The sequence below is a fragment of the Eubalaena glacialis genome, chromosome 11, assembly GCF_028564815.1.
Source record: "Eubalaena glacialis isolate mEubGla1 chromosome 11, mEubGla1.1.hap2.+ XY, whole genome shotgun sequence".
In the NCBI taxonomy this organism is placed as follows: Eukaryota; Metazoa; Chordata; class Mammalia; order Artiodactyla; family Balaenidae; genus Eubalaena; species Eubalaena glacialis.
The window spans coordinates 13579143-13600587 of NC_083726.1; positions in this window are offsets into that span (position 1 = coordinate 13579143).

Here is a 21445-nt window from a genome sequence, read left to right on the forward strand (position 1 = left end):
GTTTGCTTATACAAGACCTATTGTGAGTTTTCCCTTGTCCAATTGAGTCCTAAAATAGAATTCCACAGTGTCCAACATTGTTGATGACCTCCTTCTTAAAACTCTTCATCTTGGATTTCTGAGATGACCTCCCCATCTTCTGAGACAAACTACTTATTCTCCTCCCCTCTCGTGGGCTGCCTTTCTCCTAAGGACACGGGGAGGAGCTACAGCTGCAGAGGAAGGCTGGCCCTTGTTCTCAGCACAGAGCTCTTCTTCCCCAGGTGTCCACCTTCTTGGTTTGGGGAATGTACTGGCTTCTATGGCAACTACCTCTGCTACACACTCATCTCTACATACACATCTCTTCCCTCAGATACCTCAAGAGCACTTTTCCAAGCCTGGGATGGGTTTGCACCAGCAATGTCTCAGCCATCTTATGATTATATGTCAGAAGAGTTTCCCCAAATCATCTTTCCCAGCACACCTTATTCTTTGTTGCCATATAAACTCCTTCAGACATTGTGATGCAAAATTACCCTTCATCTCTCCTCAATAACAATAATAATGATTTCTTGATAGCTGACACTTTAACGTATATTCAACAAATATTTGTTGATCGCCTATTTTGTACCAGGCAATGTTCTAGACATTGAGGATAAGGTCGTGAACCAAACACCTGGATGAGGCTGTTATGGAGCATGCGATATATGCCAGGCATTCCGCTAAATATTTTATGTCCATTGGATGGTTGAATCCTGGCAACGTCTGTGAGATCAATATTTTTGTTAAGTCTGTTATATAGGTGAATAAAATGAGTGTTGGTTAGAGTAACTAACCTGATACCCGAGCTTGTATCCTGCTCTTCCTCCGACTAGTTGTCTAATTTTACCAAGTTTCTTATGACTGCTCTGTGTCTCACTTTCCCTGTCTGAAAAATGGGGATTATAGTAACTCCCTCATAATGCCTTGTGAGAAATAAATGAGCTCTCACACGGAAAGAAAGTAGAACAGCACGTGGCACATTAACAGTATTTCATAAATGTTAACAATTATTACTGTGTTTCCAGTCTTATCAAATGATACAACATTCATTTGTTTAAGCATTTGTCCCATTAGATCGTGAGATTCAAAGGATCTCGATTTTGGTTTTTTTCAGTTTCAAAATCCTCATGTGCACAATGGGGTTGTTAATTCTTACTTTGCAGCTGTGTTGAAGGATTACAGAGAAGGTTTTCTGTTTATTTAAAGCACTTAGCACAGTTCCTAATCTATAGTAGACGCTTAATAAATTTCTATTTTTACAATTATTATTATTACTATTATCATTGTTAATTCTTCAATGATTAGCACAGTTCTAGTAATGGAAAGAGTGTTCAAAAAACATTTTGTGACTCAAATGGAAATAAATGGGATAAAATTGATTCGGAAGCACCGCCCACCGCCCATGGGACCTGAAGGATTACCATTGTTCTCTCTGTTTCCTGAATGGCAACTCTTCACTCGCTTTGGTTAACACCGAGCAGTGAGGGCTTACCCTTGTTAACTACTTAAAAACTAATATTGGGTTTGCAAAAACTGCTTTTTAATGATCTTCAACAGCCCTCCAGAAAACCTCATTAACAGGCACCGAATCACTTGGGGCTGTGCAGAAGGAGGTTTGCATGCATGGCCAGAGGTCGTTAGCTCCCTTTTTTCTCTGACTGAAGGCAGAGCACGTGTTATGAACAAGTTCCACAGAGACTCCTCCTCCAAGTCTCTGAGAGTCACTTCTTCTTCCTCTTGCCCATCTTATCTAGGGGCTCGGGGCTCAGTCACCTGTCAGCTGACCCGCCAGACTCCAGACTTTTCCTGCATGGATCCTCCCTGGTCCTAATAGCTAGTCATCATCCCTCAGCTCAAACGCCCAGCATGGAGCCCTATCACCTCTGCCACTAACTCTGAGTTCTTCACAGGGGCCCCTTCCCACCTCCCTCTCTTGCTTCTCATGACTCCCCCACACTGAGACCATTTAAATCAAGTGAATCAGGATGTTCTTCCCAGACCCACATTTTCCCTGCTTCTAAGCTTTTGCATATGAAGTTGCCACCAGCCAGATTGCCATTGCTCACTCCACAATTGTCCCTGTAGCAATGTGGGGGAGGAGAAAGAACTCAGGATGTGGACTCTATAGATAAGGGTTCTTATCCTATTTTTGTCCCTAAACAATTCTTTGCTGAGAGCAAATACATCACCCCATGGTCTTCCTGTTCTTCCTCATTGTTCAAAATATTGCAACAGTGTTGACATTTAGGGCCAGACAATCCTTTGTTGTTAGGGCAAGGGCAGGGCGGGGGTGGAGGCACCCTGTACGGTGTAGACTGGGAGTATTCCGTACCTCTACCCACTAGATGCCAGTAACTGTCCCGTTTCCCCAGTCATGACAATCAAAAATGTACCCATACATTGTCCAGTGTCCCCTGGGGAGCAAAACTGCCTACAGTTAAGAAGCGTTGCATCACACTGACTATAAGAACCTTTGTCATATTCTACCTGGGATACTGTAATTTTCCTCTTCACGTGTCTAGTTCCTCTTTTAATAAAAACAGCAATAGCAAATACTTATGTAACACTCATTTTACACCTAGCATTGTCCTTAAGAGATCTACTTATGTTAACTTATCATCACCTACCCTATGAAGTAAGTACTTTTATTGTGTCTGTTTTATAGATGAGGAAAATAAGAGTCACAGAGAAGTTAAATAACTTGCCCAGAGTCACACGGTCAGAATTCACTCCCAAGCAGTGTGTCTCCAGATCCCTCTTCTAAATCCATAATGCCTCTTGAAATAAGCAGGTATTTTGAAATAAGAAAGATCTAGGTTTACATTCCAGCTCTGGCACCTATGAGCTCCAGAGCTTTGGGCAAGTTGGATCTCTGATTTCCTTATTTAGCAAAATGGAGATGAAAATACTTATGTTGCAGCACTGTTTGAAGTTTAAAAATAACATATACATGTGTATATATATATACAAACACATATATATATCTAGATGTATATCCATCTCCTAGAATAGGTCTGACCCGTAGAAGATGCTCCATGAAGAGAGCTGATGGTGGTGGTGGTGACCAAGGTAAAAGAGGAGTTGAAAAACCGGGAGAGGAGAAACTGTAAAATCCTAGAAAAAAAGTCAGTGCTTTTTTTCTTCTATATATTCCCATAGCCCAGACAGTGCCTGGCATAGAGTAGATGCCGTATCTCTGTCTTTCTGGGTCCCCAGAGCATAGGCTGGCAAACTACAGTCCACAGGCCAACCCGGCCCACCATCTAGTGTTGTTAATAAAGTTTTATTGGAACCCAGCCCCGCCTGTTCACTTAGTCATTGTCGATGACCACTTTCATGCTCTAGTAGCAGAGTTGAGTAGTTGTAACGGAGACCGATGCCCACAAAGTCAAAAATATTTGCTATTGGGCTTTTTACAGAAAAGGTTTGCCTACCTCTCATGTATAATTTGAATTAGAAAACACTAAATGTGAAGATCTCCAATATCCTTTCCTGGCTCAAATACATCCAGTGATTTTCTGAATTCCCAGCTCCAAACTCACCCCTTCCACATTACCTTTTGTAACTGACTTCACCGAGTTCAGGCTTTGCTGATTACTTTTTCGCATTGTCCCCCTTGCACCCTCAGATGAAGGCACTATGATATTAATTTTCACCATCTCTCATGTTGTCAATCTGCAGGTGTCTCACGACTGCTTCCAGCACATCCTTCTACAGACAAACTCCCCAGGGCTGTTCAGTGTTGTTGCCAAGGGCTGCCCTCTGAAGCTTTCTGACAGCCCAGCTGCCAGCTTCCAGATTGGAGAAATGACACCAGCCTCACATTCAAAGGGAAGAGACTCAGGCAGACCCACAGTTGACCATCCCTTTCCATCTTGGTTTTCCCTCCGTCCCTACCAGTGGCTCCAGATCTGGTCGGTTTTCTGTAGATATCACCATGACACTCACCAGCTATCAAAACTCCTCTCTATCTTGATCAGTTACAATATGACAAAGTTCTCTCTTAAGAAGAATTCAGAAGCTGAATGGGAAGAATAAAACAAACACAAAAGTATAAACAAAAAGAAGTTCTGAGTCCATTTTGCTTTCTAGAGATGAGTGCTTAATTTCTAAGGTAGCTTCCAACTCTGCAATTCCATTATTCCACAGAGTGATGCTGTGATATTAACAGATAGGGTATTTAACAAATATAGGTTGGGGCCACTTACCAGCTGTGTGACACTGAGGCATCTCTCTTCATTAGGGAAGAAAATTCTCAAAATAAGTTCATATCCTCTTGCCATAGCCGCAAGGGAGTTTGAGGAAGTGAGCACCTATCATTTTCAGCATCTGTCATGGGAAGTGGTCTATTCCAGAAGGAAGAAGAGGGAGGGGAATGGCTGTTGTTCAGGAGCAATCAGTGTTTCTCATCATGAGTTACTACTATTCATGAGTTACTACTATTCAAATAAAACACCCCATTTCTATATACAACTATGTAGATTATTGTTTACAAATGTCAGCTACCCAGAGGGCTCACACTGTGAGCCTCTTTTCATTTTTGCTCCCAGAAAGACAGGGCTCTATTCATTCTAACAGATGCTTTTTTCCCCTTCGAAAGGCTTGAAATTTCTAACAAATTCTTTGGGTCACCTTTCCACAGCCTGGCAAGATTGGCACATTGGAGATGAGAGGGGGGATACGGTAGCTTAGTATCTGAATATTCACTGTCCCCATGTAGCCAACCCTCTTCTCATTACTTTCTGTGCATAATTTTATTTAATTCTCATATCAACCATATGAGGTAGATATGATCATCACCAGGGCCAGGGGACTAGGGTGAACAAGTTGGGTGCCTAGGGCTAAAATTTTAAGGAGGCACTTATTCTCAGGGCTGAGCCAGTGACCTCCCTGAACTGACATAACCTAGAGAGTGGGTACCTCGTTAAATTTTGCACTGTAGGCTCCCCATTCACCTTAGCCTCATCCTGGCCCTGATCATCACCACTGTATAGATGAGACCATCAGAGAGGTTGTAACTTATGGAAAATTACATTCCTGAAATTTGACAGTCTTCCTGACTCCAGAGAACTCACCCTTAAACACTGGATGCTGCTGCTTTGAGTACGAGTGATGCAGGCAGGTACCATGGAAAGAGGGTGGAGGTCTGTTAAAAGAGCTGGGACCAACTGGTAAACCAGACATCTTAAAGAAACAAGACTCCACTTCACTGATTAGCTCATCCATTAAGGGCCACACGTTGACCACAGCTGGTAGAAGGCAGCTGCCTCACTTCCCCTCCCTGGTTTGCTGTCAGTCCCACCCATAGCTCCAGCCCATTTGTTCCATTCCTCCTCTGTGGCATTTGCCTTCCCTCCTGGTGGAACACACCTGCAAGTCCCTATAGCACTCCTGAATCTCTCTTCTAGGTAATTAATTAAAAATCTAAAATAGAGCATTACCCCACACCTCCCTGGTGTCATTCAACAAGAGATCATCTCTCAACTGGATACCTTGTTATTTACCACTTTTTAGTTTAGATTTCCTATATGGTAAGCATTGAGGAAACTGAGTAACAGAGTTCTTTTCCACCCCCAGGTGAATGTCACAAGACAGTTTGTCTAACTGTGCCTGTGCTCTTGTAGTTAATCACAAGAATCTGAGTATAGAAAAAAAAAAAGCCATCTGGTCCCTAGAAAAGACGAGAATGTTCAAATGGTGTTTAATATTTGACTGGCAAGTACTCAGTAAGTTGTTATGATGTGTGAGACACTGTGCAAGTCTTTGCCAAGGACATGAGGACACATGTGCTGAGCTGCTGAGGCTCTGCCCTCCCTCTAACCTAAATTTATTGGCCAATTAACACCTATCCATAGATCCATCCTGCCACAAATGTGGAGACAAAGTTTTATTTCTCAAGTAAGGGGTACATTGCAAAAGACATCCAAATCTGCCCAGCCCCACACTTTAGCTTTTCTTTCCCTAATTAAATGAAGTGGCATTTTGCTGTATCATTTAACAGCTAAGCCTCTACATTATATCCCACATTTAGGAAGTAGGTCTCTCTTAGCTCACTAGGCTCATGCAGCTCCTTTCCTATCCCTGGCTAGACTTCATGGTGTAATGGAAAGAACACGGACTTTGGAAGGAGTTAAATCTGTTTAGGAAAACCTGAGCTGAAGCAGGAAGATTCCCTCTTAGTCTAAATATAACCTGTTGATACTAGTTAACACTTAGATAGCACTGATCATTTGCCAGGGACTGTTCTGAGTGTTTTATATAGATTGACTCATTGAATCCCCATAGAAACTCTGTGATTTAAGCACGATTATTATGTCTATGTTATCAACGAGGAGATCTAAGGCACAGAGGGTTTAAATTTCTTGTCCAAGTTTGCATAGCAGAGAGTGGTAGAGCCAGGACAGCCCTGGTAGTCACATGTGACAGACTGTGATCTTAACTACTACGCTTCACTGCTTCTCATACAGAATTCTTGGACAAAAGTAACGACAACAAAAATTAAAATGCTGTTGCATTTTTAAACAATGGGGATGATTGTCAGATGCCACAAAGAGTGAATTTAAGGCAAAGAGGTAAGCAGGAGCTGAAGTAAATATCCAAACTGGTATTAGAACAAAACATGGGACTTAGGAGCTGTGACTGGGGTTTTGATATCCATTCAGGATCAGGGACTGAAACCTCAGTTCCTAGGTGACCAGAGGAAACTTCCTGTCATAGAATTCATAAAAATTCTAAGTAAAGTATTTTAAAAAATGAAAATTCCCCAGAGGTTAAAAATGATGGGAAAATAAAGAAATATGGTTCAGAAGGGAAATTATTGTTTTCCCTAGAGTTTCAATTTCTAGTGACCAAGAACGTAGGTTTTAACAAATCATGCACCCAGGGGACAGTTGACATAACCTAGGACTTGCTCAGGGTGGAAGTTGAGTTAGGAATCCCTATGTAAAGACAAGACTCTCAAAGTGATTCAGAAAAATAAATTTTTAAAAACTTGCCCTCCAGAAGGCATGGTTGGGCTATTTGTTTTTCTCTGGGTAAAGCAAATTAAAGCCTCCCCAGGACTCTCTACCCACAATCTCTACCCATCCACACATGAGTTTGGGTCCAGAATTCACGTGTGCTATATAGTCCAAAAAATATCTCAGAACAAAGATGTAGCTGTGAGTAGTCCAGTGCTGTAGTAGTGCCCCAGGGTCCTGGCAGAATATAAGTCAAATCCTCTTTTGAGGAATGCAATTTAAACTCAGGTCCCTGAGGAGTGATGTTGCAAAGAATATGCACTCACAGCAACAAATTACATAATTTGCAAGTCATTATGATTAAGACTTAAAACATGAACAGCAACAAAACCCAAAATTGCAGAACTGGACTCATAAAGACTCTCAGTATTAGAATTAACATAAGGGAAATTTTAAAATAAGTATAAATAACATATTTAAAGAAATAAAATACAGTATGAAAAGTATGACAAAAGACCAACTCCCCCCCCACCAAAAAAAAAACTATCAAAATTGATCAGGAAATTTTGAAAAAGAACCAAATGGAACTTTAAAAATAATAACTGAATAAATAATACAGTAAGTCCCCTACATACAAACCTAAAAGTTGCAAACTTTCAAAGATGTGAACGTGTGTTCCATCAACGTCAGGTGTGAGTGAAATTGTAGCTTGCCCTCCATCTCCTATTGCTGACAATCTTTCTGCTCTACCATCTTTCACCTCCTCTCCCTCCTCCAGTCAGTAACTCTTCTTGCCTGTTCACTGGATGCCAGCCCCTGCATGCCAGCTGTTGTACTGTACTATTGTACTTTTCAAGGTACTTTAGTCTAAGATTGAAAATGTTTTCTTTATTTTTTTGTGGTTTTTTTATGCATTATTTGTGTGAAAAGTATTATAAACCTATTACAGTACAGTACTATATAGCCTATTGTGTTAGTTGGGTACCCAGGCTAACTTTGTTGGACTTATGAACAAATTGGACTTACGAACATGCTCTCAGAATGGAACTTGTTTGTGTGTAGGGGACTTACTGTAATTAGAAACTCTATGAGTAGATTACATGGCAGATTATGTAGAGATGAAGAGTCTTGGTGAACTGGAAGATAGGTCTAATTAATTACCAAGATTGTAATCAAGATAGACAAAAAGACAGGAAATATGAAAAAAGGAGTCATAGAGGATAGAGCAAGGAGGTCTAATATAGAAAGACTAGAGAGACAAAGGTCATACTTAGGAAGATTACTATCTGAAAAATTTTCAGAATCACTAAAAGGCATAATTCCACAGGTTCAGGAAATCTAATAAATCCCAGAAGATAAAAATGCACATTACTGTCAGAGGGGCTACAGAATGACAGATGACTTCTCATCCACAAAAATGAAAGCCAGAAGGTGATTGAATAATATCAAAAGTAGTGAAAGAAAATCATTGTCAATCTAGAATGTATGTATTCAGAGAAACCGTCTTTTAAGAAAAAGAGTGAAATAAAGATATTTTCAGACAAAAATAATAATATTTACTACCAAGAGACCTTCATAAACTATATATTTAAAAAGGGAAAAAATGTGAGCCTCAGAAAAGGCATAAGATACAAGGAGAGATGATGAAGGAGAAAAAAGTAAATGTGGGAAAAGTAAATGTGGGTGAATCTAAATAATTTAGAATTGTACACAGCAATAAAATGATGTCATTTGTGAGGTTAAAAAGGAACTAAAAATAGGCATCATTTTTATTATTGGAGGGTAAGACGCATAAAAGCATTCTATGGTCCTTTTATTGTTCAGGAAGATAATAAAGATAAACTTTAGGTTACTTTAAGTTAAATATACATATTAAGACATCTAACCACTAAAAGAATAGAAATAGCTAACTTTAAGACTAACAGTAAGAAAAATGTAATATGAAAGATCTCTGTTCACAAGATGACACCAAAGGAGATGATATTGATAGAAACATATAAATTAAAAACAAACAAAAGTAAAACATATTATCTTTATTCCCTTCTACTGCTTAGAGAAGGAGCAATGAACTTTGCTGATCACCTGAGCTGGAGGAAGATGTCTCCACAGAATGACTCCTTAAGTTAGGACATACAGGATTCACAAAGGAAAACAGCTGCAACTAAAGATGAGCTTGTAGTAAAAAAAAAAAATTATAAACTACATGAGGAACAAATGTCAGTGAGAGTCGGTAGACATAGCAAATGTCAGAATCACACCCCAAGAACCAAGGATGATAATGATGATCATGATGATGATAATGATGATGATAATAATAATAATAAATAAAGCACTATTCTGTAAACATAGAACTCAATTTTACTGAAGTTAAGCTGTCTTTCTAGTATTCAGTATGTTACCTTTTACCCAACATTCTGACATTTTGGAGCCAAGACCAGGTTGGGAATGGGGCTTCCAACTTAAGTATGTTTACAATATTCGAAGAGATAAAGGAAGGAAGAGAGTCAATAATATAATAACTACAAAAAAATTACCAACAGATTTGAAAAAGAACCAAATACACATTGAGGAAGTGAAAAATATAGCAACAGAAAACAAATAAAACCTCAGTAAATAGATTGAATGGTAAATCTTTAATTGAATTTCAATTCAACAACCTACCGATTAACATCAGTAAGGCAAATTAGTTTATTCCTCCAAGCCTTTGTTTCTACATTTATAAAATGGTCTATGAATAGCTATCACATAAGATTATTGTGACATTTAAATGAATAATATACATAAAGCCTGGCATATGGTTAATCTCAACCTTGTTCATTTTCCACACGCCTGCCTAGTTTGTTTTTTTTTTTTTTTGCCTTGTATTGTAGTTATTTTTATACTTGACTTTTCCACTACCAAATTGTAAGTTCTTCACCAGCAATAATAATAAGTTTGCATAGAGAGGGTTTTGGATAAATAGAATTTTATATATATACATAATATAAAACATAATAATATAAGGAAAGTAAAATATATTTGAAAATGAAGTAAAGTAGAAAATGAAGGATCACTATCCAAACACACTCAAAAAAAAAAAAAAAAATCTGAACAACTGCCCCAGATTTGAATTGATAGTTCCTGGCACTCAGCCACACTTATTAAAGTAGCTCAGGAGTCAGCAACTTTTTTCTGTTAAAGACGAGGGAGTAAATATTTTAGGCTTTGCAGATCATATGGTTTCTGTTGCAACTACTCAACCCTGCCATTGCAGTGCAAAAGCAGACTCTATGTAAATAATAGAGCATGGCTGTGCTCCGATAAGATTTTATTTATAAAAACAGACAGCAGGCTGGACTTGGCCCATAGGCCATAGTTTGCCAACCTCTGAAGTAGGCTACTTTTTTCTATGCCCCTTTGCCATTTAGTTCCTGCCTTTTCTCGTCCTTATCACACTATATGGACATTATGAGTAGGCACATAGGCCTCCTTTACTAGACTTAAAAATTCTCCAGTTTAGGAGCATGAGTGATTCACTTCTGCAACCCGCAGTAGTAGCTAGCCAAACGTTGGCACAGGATAGGAGCTCTATAAACACTGACTGCAGAAATGAATGCTTGAGAGATGGGGTCTAATACCCTTTCTCTTGAATCTGTAACAGTCTTAGGACTTACTTGACTAAGAGGATGTGACAGTAATAACAGGGGGACTTCTGAAGATGTGACATAGCAAACCTTACTGCTTCTGCTTGGGTTTCTTGAAACATTGTCTCATAGCCCTGAGCAGCTATATAAGAAGTCAGACCGCTCTGCGAGAGAGAACATTTGGAGAAGCAGGCGCAAAGACTACATGAAAAAGAAGAGTGACCTAAGACTGGCCTTCCAGTTCCCTCCATCAAGGCACCAGGGATGCGAACAAGTTATATTAGACCCTGGAGTCCAGCCCAGCCATGGATTGAAGACTGAGTGACTCTAGGTGATGCAACGTGGAATAGGAGAGGCATCCAACTGAGTCCTGTCTGAATTCCTGACCAACCAAGTCATGAGATAAAATAAAATGGTGGTTGTTTTGGGCCACTGTGTTTTGGGATGGTGTGTTACACAGCATCAGATTATTGGAACTCTTGGAGACGTAACTATATCAAGGAGGTAAGCTCTATCTGTGTCTCTGGGTACCACTGTCTGAGAATCAGTCTCCTCCAGGCAGTCTTAGAATTTTCCTGTCCCATCCTTCACTTTTCCCAGCTTATGATGACCTTTGAAAATCCTGCTTTCAGGATTTTCAGGACCAACCCCTCAGATCCCCAAAGAAAGGCCTTTCTGGACTCCTCCAGGCCATGGTCAACACTTCCTTCTGTACAAATAGGTAGTATGCATTTCCTATACCACTCTTTGGAAATACTTCCATCACTATTACATAAAATTGTTGTTTAAGTCTTACCTGGGTTTTTACATTTTATGTTCCTATATTTGTGGTAGATTGGGCTGTATGACTTCTGAGTTCTCTTCCAGCTCAGCAATTCCAAGGTCACATCTAGGATAGCTGAGCTCATACTCTAGCCAGGTTTAAACTTCTCTTTAGCGATATAGCAGGGATAAAGCCTGGAGCAAACCCCTGGGGATCACTAGATGCACAGGCAGAAGGGCAACAGGTTCGTGGGTGTCCTGTAATCTCTGCACCTTGCAGTGATGGGTACTTTGATCTGGGCACAGCTGGAGAACCTGTGGGCCTGGGCTCCAGAGAAGGGACCCCCACCTTTTTCTCTCCTTTTGTACTGGGCGAGCATGTAAGTGACCTTGCAAAGGGAAATACACATTTTGGACTTGTATACCAGGCAGACTGAGACTGGGTGCTAGATATCCAGACGAGCCCTGGGGATGACCAGACGCCCAACACCTGGAGACCTTGGAAAGCTAGTGTCAGGCATAGTCCCTCCCACTAGGGGGCGGGGCGAAGACCCAGCTCACTGGTTGCCTGGCAGCTTGAAGAGAGATGGAGGGGTCATTCAGCCATTCTAGGCTGCACTGGGAGGCTTGTCCCGTTTCGCTTTTACGTTGCCCCATAGGCTAAAACAATCCTAAACCACCGTCTTTGCATTGCCAGACCCCCTCCCCTATCAGTTTTGCCCTATGGAGAACAAACAAACATGTCTTGTACCTCTTCAGTGCTGTCAAGAATTTCTTTTTCTCACACTCCGCATCCTTGAGCAGTCCTTCATGAATCCACAGCAGATGTTCCTTAGTCCTTTCATTTTCCTCTGTCAGAGGAATTGTAATCGGCTGCGCTTTAATTAGGATCTCCCGCAGGATACTCCGGCTTTCTTCCACACCCGGGAGTTTGCAGCTTCCCTCTTAGTGCACCAGGGTGATTAGATTTCTTAATTCTCTCAAATTTGCTGTCTCGAAGCCTAATACCCCTGTAGCGCTGAAGTCTGTTTCTCTCCCTCTCCTCTCCTTATTGTGCTCGATCCAGGCAGCCGTCCTTGGTAAGGTGCTTACTCTCCGACTTGGGATCCCTTTCTCGGGAGGGTACGTTGGCCTCACAGATGAGCCTCTCCTGGGTGAACAGCTTTGCTGAAGTTGAACGATGCCCTCTGCACTGATTTGGACAGTCCTCCTCCTCAGCAGACTGGCCTTCACCCCACTGGGTTGGATCTAATTTGGAGGGACAAGAATAAGCCTAGCACAGGTTGTAGCTTCTCATTCATTCACCATCACTCCTTTCATGAATTTTTATGGGGCTCCTACGATGTGCAGTGGAGATATCATGATAAACATGGCTCTTAATTTCTTAGAAATTATCAATATTATCTAGTGGGAGAGACCAGTAAGTGGAAAGACAGTTAAACACCCTGTGGTGCTGTGAAAGGGGCTTTGAGCAAAGCAGGACACCTAGGTGGGCATCTCACCAGTCTTTGGGGTATAGAGAGGGATTTCTGGGAAGAGGGACATCTACATTGAGACTTGAAGGGTAAATAAGAGTTTCAGGCCAAGGAGGTTGGGGATGGGGTGAGAAGGCATGGTAGAAAAGAGGAGAGTATTCTAGGCAACATGAAGACCTGAAGGCAAGAGAGAGTGAGGCTCGTCCCAGGACCTGCAAATAATTCATTGTTTCTGGAGTGTGAGGCAGTGGGCAAGGAAGTGAGGCGGGGTGTGTGTGTGAGGAGTGTTGAGAGCTAAAGATGGCAGAGCAGGCAGAGGCCAGAGCATGCAAGAACCAGGGAAGCAACCGGAAACCGTGTTAATCACTTGCATTGCATCTGGTTGAAGTGGATCTCTCCCCTTTCTACCCCTTACAGTGTGGACTTCAGGACCTGGCACATCATGCTCGCGGGAATTAGGAGAGCCCATCACTACTCACACTCTAGTCAAGGCTGGTCCTGGCTGCAAGTGCCATCGAAACCTGAAACACACACCATCTCTGCTCTCTGAAGTCTGCAAATCTTCTGACCAAGGAAACAGTCTGGAAAAGACAAAATGGGTCCAGCAGAGACGTAGACGGAAAATACTTACAGCCTCAGTGAACCAGGGGCTGGGTGTTCTGGGCCCTTGAAGATGAAGCCAGAGTGATGAGGCAAAGCTGCTTTCGACTTTATATGGTCAGAAACACCTTCGCTACATCCAAGCATGGCCCAAGAGCCACTCCAGGTGGATCCTGTCATTAATACTTGTCACAGATATATGGATTGCCTTTTTTGTTTTTTGAAGCTTTGAAATTTTAGAGTTGGTCTCAAAAGCTTCTTTTGGGGCTAAAGGGTAGAAGAATGGAGGAACGGGACAGAGAAGGCAGTTGTTTGTTATTTCTTACCCAGATTCAGGGCAAAGCAGAGGAACAGAACTCTCGAGGAGGATTCAAGGTGAGGATAAATAGGAATTCATGGAGATCAGAGATCAGAACAGGCCTGGAGTTAGGGAACTAGGACAGGAAAAGATTAAAGGGCCCGAAAACAGCAAAAATTGAAGTCGGCCAAAAGACAAAAACCACAAAACCCCAGGAACAGGTTGGACCAAACTATCAGGCACAGAACATCACCAATTATCAGTCAACTGATAACACTGTTATCGATGTTAGTTGATAATGATTGTTATCATTATTAACATGATAACTATTGTTATCAATTGATAACACTATCAATGATCACCATTAATAATCACAATGTGCATTTATCAGGCACTTACTATGTGTTGGGCACAACAATTTAAAGAGGATGGATAGACAAATACATACACACTTACGTACATACATACACACAGTTAGATAGCTAGGTAAGTAGGTAGATAGATAGCAGTACTGTCTCCTGTCCCCTCTGATCAGTAGATAAAATCTAATTACTTCGAAGCCATACTTGGGCAAAGTGCTTCCAAAGTTAATAAAAAAAAAAGTTTATATTGAGCAAGAAAGACACACAAGCACTCTTATCAGATTGAAAAATTATGCTAGTGAGAAACTGAATCTTATATGTTGCCCTGGCGGGGGGTGCTTTTGACAGAATATTAAACCTTGGGGACAAGGTATCTGATTTTTTTTTTTTTTAACTCCTCCAGGCTATTGAAGAAAAACTGGGGAATAAAAAGTCAAGACTGAACCCAGGGCAGATGGTTCCCAAGTCTTTCCCTAATCCCACTTCACCTCCGTGGTTTTCTATCTGCCCTTACCCAGCAACAGAAATAGATGCAAGCATCCTGAGATGCAGAAGGAGGCTGAACACTTGATCACTGCCGGGGAAGGATGATGGCCTGGGAAAAGGGGGAGGGGGCTTTGTGAGAAAGGCAGGAATCTGCTTGACATTCTTCACAGGCTGGGAGATTGTCTGCCAGGGCGCCTGGAGGTTGGCAGCTGGGGAGCTGCTGTAAAAGCCCTAATCCAGAACGATTAGAACCAGCTAGTTGAAAAGATGGTTAAAGAAGAGAAATCTTTAAAAATGAAAGATGCCCATCTTAAAAATTGTGTTCCAACCTGAAACATACTCATGCATATTTGTTTGCCTTTTGCCATAGGGCCCATATCTTTTTTTCCACAGCATCCTGCAGATTGGATACCCTCAATCTTCTGGTATAAACCTCCTCTACGTTTCAGCTTTTAGTTTCCAATCCTTTAAAATGGGATGACAGTGTAGAGACCCACGTGAAGCAATCAGAGTGAAGAGTCATTCTCCATTTACACTACTGTTTTCCAAGCACTTACTATTACCTCACATACACTTGATGGAACAGCATTTTTAAATGACTTGGCTTTTCAAATTTTTCCAATTAATTTAATTTCATTTTTATGGAAATGCTCTATTTCCTTTTACATGCACATTTTATCAACTTATATAATTTCTAATTAGGTTAAAGTAACAGGAGTAGCAGGATATTAAATGGAATTTTTACTGTTGACCCAGAATTAGCAAATTGCAAAGTAGCATCAAGTAGCCCACATTCTAAAGGGAACTGAGAATATTGGGCAGCCACACACTCGCTCGGAGTGTCAAGGGGAGGTTGAACCCCGAAACCTCTCTTCTGTATGACCAGGTCGCTAGGGGAAGGGATGGAATTCCAAGATAGCCACAGAGTCTAGGGGAAGGGATGGAATTCCAAGTTAGCAACAGAGTCTAGGGGAAGGAATGGAATTTCAAGATACCAGCAGAGTCTAGGGGAAGGCATGGGATTCCAAGATACCGGCAGAGTCCTCATAGATGTGAGTATGGTTTTGTTCCTCTCTCCCCGCAGGGGAAAGAGAGGGTCACTCCTTCCTCCAAGACACGAGAGGAAGGCTCTGAGGGCATCACCAGTAAAGACTGGGGACACTTCATTCTTTGGTGAGATGTTGGATGTACTTTGCATTTTCTGATCTCCCCTTGTTCCATGCCTATTTGGGCAGAGGGAGAAGAGGGCTGGGAAGAAATGCCAGGACAAAGAGGAAGAAGCAGCATGAAAGGCTGCACTCCCACAGTTACGGTGGGGAGGAGGGGTCTCTGGTGGGCTAGTGGACACTGAAGAATGTAGCCACGGGCTGGGACCAGGGAGCTGGTCACTGGTGAGGAGACTTTCTTCGCAAAAGTCTATGAGTTGGAATACAGGGAACAAGCAGGAGACAGGAGCTACATCATAGCACCACGCAGCAGAGGAGCCCCCGCCGAGGACCACACATGTGTCCCCGAGAGTCAACATTTAAGTATCACTGGCAATCAGTGATGGACACAGCTGGCTTACAGCACGATTCATTTCTCCCCGTTGCCAATTTGTGTCCCAGGAGTTAGAGAGAAGAGACGTTGGTAATCACCGTGGAGAGAAGAGAGTACATTTAGAAACTGTATCGGAATCTACATATAAATAGATACCTAAACAATAAAAAAAGATAGTAAATCTTTACATGGTACCTACTAATAGGTATTACTCTAAACACTTTACTTGTATATGAATTCATTCTAAATATTCATTTGCATATTTGTTAGAAGATAAAAGAATATACACAACATATGCATTTTATCCAATAAAAGAATTTATTTATTCAGGCACAGGTACCTGTGGCAAATACTGTTAGTGGCTTACCCACCAGCTCTCCTTCTTTCTTCTTCCTTTTTAACAGAACCCAATTTTATTCTGGGCAAAAAACATGCCCAACCCCAAGGGGTGAATCATGATTTTTCTTAGGCTTTTCTCCTTGCTACATGTCTATTTCTTCTCAAGAGGTAAAAAGGAAAGTGTGCTGGGAACTTTTCAGAAAGGTTTTGCTTTTCTGAGTAGAGACAGATCACTGAAGCTGCTCCTTCCCCACTTCCTTCTCCTTGGATTTGGATGTGGTATCTGGCACAGCAGAAATCATTTTGCATTTATTAGGTAATAATTATGATTATGAAAAGCCAATGTGCTAAGGATAGTGGAGCAGAAAGATAAAGATTCATAGTCTGTGACAACATTATTCAGCAGTTGAACCTATAGCAACAACAAACTCCGTAATGGAGCAAAGGTGGGTATTGTTTCATCATTGCTTAGGTTTTATGCTATTAATAATAGCCACTCTCAAAGAGACTTATTCCTAAACTACTACTTATCAAGATTTAAAATCCCTTTTGATACAATTGTATCAATTGTATATTAAGAAACAAAATAAGGTTTGGAAGACTTGAAATGAGTTCATAAGAAGAATAATATATAAATAGTACTATAACTATGAAACATAATTCCTATATAATTAGTCAACCTCAAATAAGAAGGGATTAAATGACTCCGAAACATGGTTCTGATTAGAAATATATGTATCATCACAGAGTTTTATCAGAACAAGGAGAGTTACGTTCTCATTAGTTTTCTGAGCATGTCTGTTCTAATTATAAAAGGATAAGATTTAAAAATAAAACAGAAGAGATGTGCATGAGTTGCTGGATTTCTTGAGCAAGGCAGAAAAAATTGGGGGGGTTTGGGGACGGTACTTGATAAGTAAAAGGATTGCTTCAGTACTAATTAGGAATAAATAAGAAGATAAGTCACACTCCATATTGAACTTCATCAACTTCGGTTACCCCAAACCACCAGAAGTTAACTTGCACTGGGATTTATCAAGCACCCTGTATGTTTCTCCTACATTTGCTGAAGATGTGCATTCAGATCCAGGCTGAAAGGTGCCCCAAGTGAATATTAACCATTTGGCCCCAGGAGTCTCCTGAATAGACCGCTCTTGATACACAAGTAAACCTAATCTGAATTTTGAAAAGCAGTGGCTGGAAAAGTATCTTGGTCAAATCTCTTTCGCAGATGACAGAACGCAACTCAAACCAGCTTTGAAAGGATGAAGGGTAGCGGTTTGTGGCTCATTCGAAGGAAAAGTTGAGTATTCTAGCTTTAAGCAAGGCTGAATCCACTTAGTCAGACAATATTGACAGAAATCAATCTCCCTGTCCCTTGACTCTGCTTTCCATTGTTTTGGCTTAATTTTCAGCCAAACCTTCTCCATAACGGTCGGAGGAGTGGGGATAAACCGCAGAAGCTCCTACGAGTTCCATGCTTGCACTATTCCAGCCTCAAGGCCAGAGGAAAGAAAGCTTCTCCTTTCTAGAAGTCACAACAAAAGCTTTATAATTGCATCTTATTGATGCCCAGACTGGGTTGCATGCCCCTTGATTTGGTCTGCTTAGACTGCTATAACAATGTACCGTAGATTGGGTGGCTTAAATAACAGACATTTATTTCTCACAGTTCTGAAGCCTGGAAGTTCAAGATCAAGATGCTAGCATGGCCGTGTTCTGGTAAGAGCCCTCTTCCTGGCTTGCAGATGGCCACCTTCTCACTGCGTGTCCTCATATGGCAGAGAGAGAGGGCTCCAATCTCTCTTCCTTTTCTTATAAGGACACTCATCTTATTATGGGGATCCCACTCTCATGACCTCATCTAAACCTATTTACCTCTCAAAGTCCCCACTTACAAATAACATCACGTTGGAGGTTAGGGCTTCAGTGTACAAATTTGAGATGGGGGACACAAACATTCAATCCTTAATACCCATCCCGAGCCAACTGCTGTGGTGAAAGGGAGAAGGCTGTGCTGTGAATGGCCAAGCTCACAAGAGCTATGTACCCTTCCCTGGGGCGAGGGGTGAAGTCAGCTCTACCTGAAGCACACAGACTAAGTTAGGAACACTTTCCCCGAGGAGTATCAGGATGTTGTAATAAGGAGAAGGGGAATGGATTCCTGGTAGGAAAAAGCAGGTTTCTTCTACAGATAAGGAAGGTTCTCGAACTGCCATTAATTGAGCGTGTCCTATGTGCTGAGAAAGCTACATGCACTGTGTCCGTTCATCTACACAACCACTTTCAGAGACAGATGTCATTATCCCTATTTCACAATAGAATACACTGAGACTCAGAACGTTTAGGAAACTTTTCCCAGCATCACAAAACTAGTAAATAGAGTTGTGGGGACTCTACCGCAAATACATCTCATCTCAAAGTGCTACTCCCTGGTGTTCTGCCTTCTGTTGTATCATTTACAAACCCACCAACATAGCAAGTAAGTTCCTCTTCAGTTTGAGGTGGGCATAAGGTTTATACTTATCTTCCACGGTCTCGGGACCAGCAGGTAATTTCAATGTTGAGCAGAGAAGTGAACAGGACCTTGAAGAGGAAGCAGAGTTAGTTACTTCTGAAGAAGACACATTCAAAATTATAAATACTGAATAGTCTAACTCCATTAGAATTGTAGAGAAAAGGAAGGAAGGAAGGGAGGGAGGGAGGGAGGAAAAGCGAGCTGGAATCACATATCCAAAAGGTTGAGAGTATATGCTTCAGGGAGTTAAAATGTAAGGAATTATTTTCCTCTTTATATTTTTCTGATCTTTCCAAATTTTCTACCATGAGAATGATTTATTTTTAATCAGCGGAAAATTTATTTTTAACAATCCTGGAAATATAGGGTGAGGAAAGGTAAAATAACCTCTAAGATATTTGAATCAGGTCAATAAGCTGGAAAAAGCTGGAAAAATCTTGTCAGGTTTCTGTGAATGAACTTTTTAAAAATAAAGCACTGGAGTTAATAGCAAATTCTCTGCTGAACAGAAGTTAATATTTTCATGCCCTCTGGCACTCACTCAGAGGCCAGCAGCACACAGTTGTTATATATTAACAACCTGGACACGGGTGCAAATTGCAAAAATTTGCTGAGTCAGCCAAGTTCCCAGAGTTGGAGGAGATGAAGCAAAGACAAAATCTGAGAACTCTTCCTGGAAGACCCAGAGCTTCTGGGATCACAGGCAGATGGAAAGGTGAGCCATGGACCTGGAAAAAGAGAACAAAATGGAATTTTCCCCTGGTATGCAAAGCGCCAGGCGATTCTTGGCCAGGGCTCCGTCCTGGTCACCACCTAAAACCTTTTTTCCTGGTGAAATCTGAGAAAATAGTCTTCATCACAATCAGGGCCTCTCAGGCCTCTCTATTCATCACAGGTTGCAAACCACTTTCCCATTTACCGTCTCACTGTATTCCGGCTGTACAAAAGAATGTTTTTGTTTTTAGGATATACACATTGAAGTGTTGGGAGTAAAAAGGCATCAAGCTAGCCACTGAAATTATTCAGAGAGAGAGAGAGAGAAGGAAAGAGGGAGGGAGGGAGGGAGGGAGAGAGAGGCCTACACAGAGAGACAGAGGGAGAGAGATAGAGAATGATAAAGCCAATCAGTATATAAAGGTAGACATAGAAATATAGGGATAGATATGAAATAATAAAGCCTGCTGATGGTTGAGAAATCTGAGTAAAGTTTACAAAATATTTCTTTGTACTCTTCTTGCCACTTTTACGTCAGTTTGAAACTTTTTTTTTTCTTAAATATTGGCTGTATTCCCTGTGCTGTACATTACATCCCGGTGTCTTATTTATTTATTTATAAATTTATTTATTTATTTATTTATGGCTGTGTTGGGTCTTCATTGCTGCGCACGGGCTTTCTCTAGTTGCGGTAAGCGGGGGCTACTCTTCCTTGCGTTGTGCAGGCTTCTCATTTCTGCGGCTTGTCTTTGTTGCGGAGCACGGGCACTAGGCACGCGGGCTTCAGTAGCTGCGGCACACGGGCTCAGTAGTTGTGGCTCGCGGGCTCTAGAGCACAAGCTCAGTAGTTGTGGTACGTGGGCTTAGTTGCTCTGCAGCATGTGGGATCTTCCCGGACCAGTGCTCGAACCTGTGTCCCCTGCATGGGCAGGCGGATTCTTAACTACTGCGCCACCAGGGAAGCCCCAGTTTGAAACTATTTCAAAATAAAAAGTTTAAAAAGAAAGAAAATAAACAAGCACTTCTAATAGGGCAAATCTGGGGTAGATGGGCGCATCTGAAGCAAGTTCTCATGGCATCTGACAAAGATGCAGGAAGAAGACAGAGGGTTGACTATGGTCATGGGGGGACTCGTGAAGTGTATATTACTTGTTCCCGAAATGAGCTGGACCTGACTTGACTGCATTATTTTTCCTACACAAGTCACTGTGTGTAGAGGACTCACTGTGGTCACATGAATCTCCAGCCACACGCCTGCCTGGAGAGACATCCTAACCCATGTGAATATCTTGCCTTGGAACCAAGGATTAGAGATAAGGGGAAATTAGCTGTTTATGACTCCTCTAATAAATAGACTTCAGTCTTAAGAGTATGAGTGTTAAAATCATTTATTTCAACTGGTCCATGTGGATGAGTCATTGGGGATTGTAATAAGCTGTTCTTATAACTGAAACAATGGAGCTTACCCATGAGCTGAACACCAAGTCTCTCACCTTAGCTATAGTGAGATGGCCCAGCAGAGCCAAAATCATCCTGTCTTCAGCCCAAACGAAATGGATAGACCACAGAGACCCTGCCTGTGGCAAGATGCCAGTGAGGTGCATTAGACTCAGTGCCCAGACTAGGACAACATCTGAGGAAATGGCACACAGAGACGTCTTAAATAACTTGTGTGACTTGTTCACAGCGTTTCAGAGGACTGTCAATACCACCCAGTCATGGATTAAATTTCAAATCCCCTACATC